Genomic DNA, 8455 nt, shown 5'->3' on the forward strand with positions numbered 1-8455 from the left:
CTGAGTTTCCCTGGTCCGTGATGACAGTGAACGCTCACCGTATGCGAAGACGACAGAGGTGACACGAAATGCGCGCAGGGTGTGGTCACGTGACTGGTCCGTCGACCACCTCAGTAGGCAATGATTTATTATCTCCGCTGATCCTTCCCGTTCCCTTCTCTTCCAACCGGCATGCGTACAAGCCGAAACCACGCCACTTGCCGTCGTTGAACAGCGTTATTGAACTCTTTGTTGTCCCCAGGCTGCCGTTTGTGTAGTTGCACAGACTGATTCAAGGTGGTGTTCCGTATGGCATCTGTTGACAGATGGTGAATACTACGGTCGACAAGTGCCAAATGAAGCGACGGTCGCCAAGTGCAAACGCAGTGACCGCCAAGTGTGCGCGCTAGCGTTTGCGGAAACTAGGTGAAAGCTACGTACTGTCGGTCCTTCTGCCAAAAGAAATGACGTCAGCAGGAACTCTTTAGGGAATTAGGCACCGGCATTAGAAACGTGCCTAAGCTTTCGCACAACAAAATACTGCACAGCGCTCCTGCCGCTTTTTTTTTCCAAAGTGACACTGACGAACACCAAAGTGAACATAAAATATGGTGACGTGATAAAAGGGTGAAGTCCTGGCTGCAAACAACTTTTCACAAGAATGAGACCTGTTAAGCCATTAGCGCAGCCGTTTTTCATTTTTTTACTCTCTGCTAGCTATTTACACATTTGACAAGTATTTTAAGATATGGTATCAGTTTGCTGGCCTTGCTTCGGTTTATGTGTTTTGTTTTTCATATCTTTTTACATGACGTAAGCATCTACAAAGCCAACATGACTATTGGCTTCCGTCATGTACGTCATTATGAGCCCCTTTCTTAACCTTTCCTTGTCTTCTCAATATCTGCTTACAGTATATATGTCGCCATAATAAAACAATCTGTCCCTCTCGCCCCACGCCTTGTATCATGCCTGCAGAATCCCCCTGAGGAAACAATGAGTGAAATACACTGGAAGGCCGCGTGTTCTGCTTCTCGCAAATTGCAACGATGCATTCTGGTAGCCGCTGTGCTGCTTCTTGTTTCATCTGTGTCAAGTCTACTAATTCTGCGAGCTATATTTAACGAATGTTTACACATGGTCATTCTACGAAGAACGCCATCCGTTTCAGTAACTATTTTCTTCATGGCAACGATGACTAAATACACAGAACATGCGTTTTCGCATTTCAATGGTCGCTTGTTTCTCTGCTGATCGTAAAAGTGACAAAAAAAGGACGTAGAATAAGACACACAACACGAGCGCTCGTGTTATGTGTCTTATTCTACGTCCTTGGTTTTTGCGCTTTTATGTTCAGCATGGAAAACCAACTCGCCCAAACTCGGCCTTTATTGAGCTTTTTTCTCGCTGAAGATGGTTTCAAGTGGGCCTTTCTAAATAGAGGTGTAAAATCACTGACTGTTTATTCCCGATTGGTAAAAAAAAATAAACGCTTGATATTGCCAGGAACTTATAGCGCAGGCAATGATATCATATTAAAAGGGCACCTATATCTGTATTCAGTAGCCACCAGAACAAGTTTCAGTACTCGGCTATTGAGATTCGCCTTTTTGTTCATTTCAAGGTTTTCCTTTTTCCTTCACCTTAAAGGCGTTCTGCACGGCGCATGAGCGTCGCTGTTAGAAACTGCGAGGATATCCGCGGTTTGATCAGGTTAGACGTTCAATGAACGATGGTGTACCCTGTCACAGCGAAAGTGCTGAAATACAGGCCGACTGTAATTGCCTATTACGCGGTTGATTTATGCCGGCTGTCGACCTCTGCGCGTTTCCATCGGCTCGAAGTCAGGACGCTTGTTCACTCCTTCTTTCAGCTGCTGAGCATAACGCCACTCCTTCGCTGGTTCTTCTTTTATATTGGTTTTATAGGGACAATAATTCATTCCGGAGAAGCAAGGAAAGCGGAAAAGTGGTTCACTAAATGTCAGCAGAATCGCGCTAGGGAAGATGGCAGTGACAGTGGAATGAGGCCTTGTACCATAAATCATGCTGTTGAAAGCGGAAAGAAAGGGTCGTTAAAAAGTTTGACATTCATTAAGAAACTATTGTCGTTGCATAAGTAATCAGTGCATTTGAAGCATGCCGATCACGACCTTTGGTGCATTTCAATTTGACCAATTTGGGTCAAATTGATACCTCGAGTCTGACAGTTTTGATGCTATAGATAGCTTAAGAGCTTCCGGCCTCCCCGTTTGATCACGCTCCTACGCGGCACTCGCGGTAATACAGGACGTACTACGTCCGCCATTATGGACGAGGGTGCGCTTGTGAAAACTCTCAAGGTTTGGTAACCCTACACAAAAATATCCCCGAAAGCAAAAAAAAAAAAAGATTGGGCAGCCATCGCCGTTGCTCAGTTAGTAGAGCACCGGACGCGATATTCGGAAGTAATGGGTTCGGATCACACCGGCGTCATGTGGTTGTTTTTACTCTGATTTTATTAATCTCCCACTTCTGAAAACCGCAAATTAAAAAAATGACATCCCCTTTGCTCCTTGGTTTCGGAAACTGTTGGTTTCCGTCATGCATGTCATAACGAGCACCTCTTCCCAATTCCTTGTCTGATGAACGCTGTAGATATTGTGCAGTACCTTCACTTATGGCTCTTCTACACTCCTGTCATGTAATGACTAAATGACTGCCGAGATTTCTGACAGCGTCAAATTCTTTCTCGTTGTCTATGAAGGGTATATATAGACGTCGGTTATATTCTCCTCATTTATATCTCGCCTGATTAATGATGTCAGGGTTGTCTGTCGACAAGCTGTCTTTAAAAAACCTAGCCTTGTCCTTAGGTTGACTGAAATGTAAAGTTAATATAATCTGGTCAGCGATTTGCTACGAAAATACTTTGTAAACAACGGACAGAAAGCTTGTAAAGGTTGTGTCTTTTAAAGTCCTTGACGACCCTATTTTTACGAATTAAGATTGTATTAGCGTTCTTACAAAATACCGGTAGTCTGGAGGTCATGAGGCACAGCTTATAAAGCGTTGCAAATTTTCCTAGAACAATGCCCCGACCACCTTTCTCTAGTTCTCGATATACCGGATACACGCTAGCCGCTTTCCCTATTTGCATCGAATGTTAGGCTCTTTTCACTTCCTTTGTGCTTCCGCTCACTATGACATCTTGAAACGTGTTGTCGTGCAAGGAGATGGTAACAATATCGTCAAAGCTTAGATGTGGTGTTTAAATAAGCTGTTTCATCAAATCTAACACCGAGGTCTCTTTTTAAAGCTCTGAAATATATGTCACGCAAAGCGAAGCTGAAGATGAATAAAAAAGAAAACGAAATACACTTGATAAACGTTTCATAAATCATCGCTTAATTTCTGTATTTATCATGTCTATATTTCTGATGCTCTTCAAGAATCTCTTTCTTTGTACCTGTCATATTTCGGGCGATTAAGGAAAAGACAAATAAAGGATGTTGCGCTCACTGTGTCAACACGGGGAGAAATGAGGCATTCGGGGAAGTGCCACGCCTGCTGATCCCGCACACTCTTGTCTTCTAAGAGAAAGTTATAAGATTTTTTGGGAGAATCTTTACGATAAATGTTTTCGAATGTTCGGTATATCATTCACCTAAAAGGAGAGCGCTCAGTGATTCGAGAAGAAAGTTTACAGGAAACTGTAGATTGCCGACAGTTGTGGCAGGCACCCTTCAGCGTCATTTTATTTTACAAAGTGTTGGAAAACATTGAGCACCGATATAGATTAAAAGCAAAAGCCAATGGGCCAACAGGGAACGCAAAGAAATAAATAAAATGAAAGCAGTGAGAAAAGAAATTAATGGTTATATTGGAGAGGTGAAGACATAACAGTAGAGACTGTAACTCGTGAGTAGGTTCTGGCGTCAAGGATACGGATAGAGCAGACGGGCATCAGTTTGAAGAAATAAAACTCTTCTATACTGACGTCTAAAGTTGACTGAAGACAACGAACTCACTTAATAATTAGCAACTACTGATGTCAATGAACTCACTTAATTATTACAGCTACAAATTTTCTTCACGTACAAAGCTCCTGTGAAAGTTGTATAACCTTCCGTTGTAGCTGTATGGCTGTGCTTGGGTTGAGGCTGATCAGTGATTATTCTCTTAAGAAGAATTAACAATCTACTCTGCCCTCTGAAATTCCGGTAAACAATGAACCAAGTCTATGTAATGCACTTACCAATTTATTACAACTGCCTTATTCCGCTAACTAGTTTATGACAGAAGCGGAGCATTCTGAGCAAAGTGCGACAAAAACCATACATATTCTGCAGCCTGTTATAATCAAATCGCATTTGCAGTGGTTGCTTTATTTCTGTGATTATTTTATTTACTTAACTCCAGCCACCTCGTAACCATTGGTTACTTATTCTGGAATCCGTAAGTGCGGCCCTAGCTTTCAAAGTCATCATAGAAAAAAGTAGTTATTTGCTGTCAGCCTCATTTGGGTCTTTATAGGCTCCACTGAATCTCCTGTAAAGTGTGCTCTGGCTGCATAGCTTACCTGCGCTTGAGGAAGTTCTTCTTGAAGGAAAGAAAAGGACCCAAATTGTTGAGGGATGTCGCCGTAGCCAGCTTTCATATAGATCAGGAGGAGGAGCCTTGGGGTGAAGTACTTACGTTCTCCCTTAAGCTATAGGCCTATGAAAGGTAAAGAGAACCCTTGCCTTCAGTTTTCGAGAAATTTGGGATTACAGGGGTGCCATAGAGGCTCCGGGGCTCAGAATCGAACCCCATTGCCTGGTCACTTTTGTTAAAGACGGCACTACAACAGAAACATACATGGAACAGCGGCTGCGAGGTCAACAACCCGATGATATCGGCTTATTGAAAAAATAGGTGATGTGCGTATAATAGCAAGCAAGAAATTAAAATAAAATAAAACGTAAACAAAAAGAGGGAGCCTTTTTTCTTTTGCAAAAAACAAGTGGTGGATGCTGATCTTTAATCGTACGGTTTTTCTCAAGAGAGTGCTAATGAGTAATGACTCCCTATTTGCTTGAGCAGCACTTGTTCACTTTAGCAAGGCTGATTTTTACTTGAAGAAAATCTCCCTAGTTTGGCAAAGAGATATGCCTAAACCTTTCCTGTTCCCGCCTACGTTATAGCTTACCAGTGGTCTTCCTTTCAGCGACTGTGTGTAATTTAAGAGCTACAATTCTAATTAATGATAATAAAAACTTTATTAAAGGTTCTAAGGAAGCGCGCGACCTTATTTTCACAAACTCATTGCTGCTAGACCAAGAAGTCATACTACTTAAGTAAAATGCTTGTTTCCATTCCACTCAGAGTTGAAGGAACGGCTCGTTTTTCTCGTATTATTTCCATAAAGTCGAGGTAACTGCGAAACCTGGCTACTGAGCGTATTACTAGTTCGCATCGTTCCCGCATTCTTTTTGCAGTCAATGCATTGCAGTTATTTTAGGATACCAAGTCAGTGAAACAATATACCGCAGGAGGCAAGCGCACTGCCAGGAATGAAAAAGACTGCTGAAGCGATGAAGGAAACAAGAACCCATTTTCTTCCAAATGATATCCAATGGCTTTCGTTACCGCCTTTTCGTTTTTTGATTCAAGATTGGTTTTCCGGGCTCAACTCAAAGTCTTGCTCGAGCAGACAACAAAGAGCACTAAATACCGGAGAAACCGAGATTCGGGAAGGGTCCGGACTCTTTGAGGTCCGGAATAAGAAACCGCATTTCGAGATTATGCATGTAAATTCTAAATTAGAATATATACTCTCTTTTATGCGTCTTCTTCGAGCCGTTGCGTCCTCACTGGTTAAGTTTTTGCAGTACTGTGGCGGTCATAAATAAGGATCTTGTTTCAATGACTTCCCAGCGGCTTCCAATTTCTCCGAATTATACCAAGCAGCGAATCGGCAACAGATGAGGCGCGCACAGAACCGATCCAGAATCCTTGCAAAATGTAATGGTTCTGTGGTTACTTTGTTCTGTGGTTCTGTGGTTCTGTGTTATTTCTGTGGTTACTTTCTTTTTGGATTAAGCAATACCATTTCTATTTCGACTGTGTCTTTTTCTGTCGCGATCCCAAAGTATAGCATTTATAAAAGCTAAATAAAAGAAATTGGTTTCTTCTAAGTCATGCAGTGAGGCTCTTGCAGCATCAGTAAAAATCATGAGTCTCGTAGAGGCTAAGATGGAAGTTGTTCTCACCTTCAAAAGATTTGCAACGCTGTCCATACAAACTAGCCCGCTCGAGATTAGTCCACAGCCCTCCACTACAGCACATATTTCTCTCTTCTTTCTCGCATTCAGTTCTTCATCCTCTTCCTCAAGGCGTGTGTGAGGAGTTCAACAAGTGTGAGGTAAGTACTGCACTTTTACTTTCCTCTTAACCAATTTTATATCTTAATGAGCCATACAATGTGGCATAGAAATAAGTTCCTTGGACTATACTTTTAAGAAAGTCTGTTTTTGCTTCGAAAAATATGCGTTAAAGTCTACTGCGATATTTCAGCTCGCGGGAAAAACTCCGCGCATCAAACATCATTGCTACACATCTCGGGCCTCGGAGTGAAGAACAATATTACAGGAGCAATATTCCAATACAAATATTCCAGGAGGGTGCATTCTGCGGTAAAGAAGACTTTGACAACTACAGATTATTAAAAGAGCGTAAACATTATGGTAATTGAACCACTGCACAGAAGATTCAGCGCTAATTAACTCGCATAACACACAACACGATGTCTAGCCTTATGTTTGCTCGGCTCCTCGCAGTTTTATTTGTGAAATACTCAAAAGTGCTTCTTCTCGAAAGGTACTGCTATGTCAGCTGTGTGAGTGAATATGCCACATAAGCGATGCCCCCATAGCGATGGTTTGGAACCGATGATATTTTTGCTCTTGTGGTGCAGTGGGCTTGGATATAGTTCTTATAAAAAACACGACTAAAATGAGAAATAACGAGTCTAATTTACTTCTTCGCGGGGAAGTTTCATTCACATCAGCAGTCTCTTTTTCTTGTTGGACCTGACAGTAATACTTACTTACACCCCCACCGCATGACCACGTGATGCGGGAAGCTAACGGCATTTACATCTTGCCCCGTTGGGTGCCACCTAAGCAGCAAGAACTGAGTTCATTAAAAGTTGAGCCAAAACATGCGGAATGCCAGAAGATAAAACGTAACTAACGAAAAACACGAAATTGATGCAGCCGGCTGAGGCCGCTGCTGCTTCATTACGGGGAAGCAACAACAAAACATACGCACCGTACCTCCTAACCCACGAATCGTAAGTTGCAGAAAAATGTACAGCATTCCATGCAACTGAAACAAAAACGTGAAGGAATATAGAGAGCCAGCTTGCTTGTGAAGAGGCGCGGAATGATGAAAAACCCAGCTCGAAAGACTGATTAAAATGAGTTGAATATTTATGAACTCTGGTAGCTTTAGCATGCGCCAGATTGATGCGCTCACTTAAGGTGAGCGCTCTCTTTCGTAAAAATAGAGCGGCATCAATTTTCTCACTTCCAGCAATACTAATAAGGCACATTAATTCGACAAGATTTCTTGATACTGTAAGCTTTAAGGCACCAAGTGTAGCAGCTAGAAGGATCTGTATCCATATTGAGGTAGAATCTTGTATCGTTTCATCACCGTCTGGTGAGTTTGTGGGCGATAAACATGCTCTATGTGGAAGGATTGTACCGTATGCTATGAGAAATTCACGCAACGATACTAGTTTATTTAGCATAACAATAATAATTCATTACTGAACAAAATTCAGATGTTGCTGAGCGATGAAATATCAATGCCGTGAGTTCGCAAAAGTTTAATTCCAGCAACATGAAGACATGCCTTCTAAACCCTGGTTGGTTGGACAAGTAAGTTTCATTCTCCAATGTAATACAGGGTAGCAATTGGTGCCTTCTTATAGTTAACCTGCCACTTTCCTTCTCCTCGTTTTCTCAGTCTTCATTTCAGCCATTACCATTATGGTTCCGTCTATTGTCTAAATAATCTTACTGTACACTTGTTGTGTGCTGCGTAGACGTGTGCAGTTTAAAGAAGAATGTTTTTGCGGTAGAAGAAATGCACATTTGCCTAACGTGTTTTAAAACACTGGTGACAAGGAACTCCAGAAAAGGTTGCCGTGACAACGGTACAGGAAACAAATGCTCCGTAAGTGCCTGAGTCGTCTGTCTTCTAGAGAGGCTATATAGGTAGCCTAATCAAAAGTGCACAGTGAAGAAATTGAAGGTGTCAGCAACTTCCTTAAGGAATCCCCATAAAGGCCCTCACGAGTGTGTCCAATTGGTGAGAATAGAAAAGGCAAACGAGCACTGTGGCACCTAATAAGCACAGTTACTAAAAAAGGGCGGTTTGACGATTTGAGAAAGAGAAAAACGCGAAACAAGCTGACGCAGGAAAAAGTGAACAAGGCCAATTTCACC

This window comes from Amblyomma americanum, unplaced genomic scaffold, assembly GCF_052857255.1.
Source record: "Amblyomma americanum isolate KBUSLIRL-KWMA unplaced genomic scaffold, ASM5285725v1 scaffold_412, whole genome shotgun sequence".
Taxonomy (NCBI): Eukaryota; Metazoa; Arthropoda; class Arachnida; order Ixodida; family Ixodidae; genus Amblyomma; species Amblyomma americanum.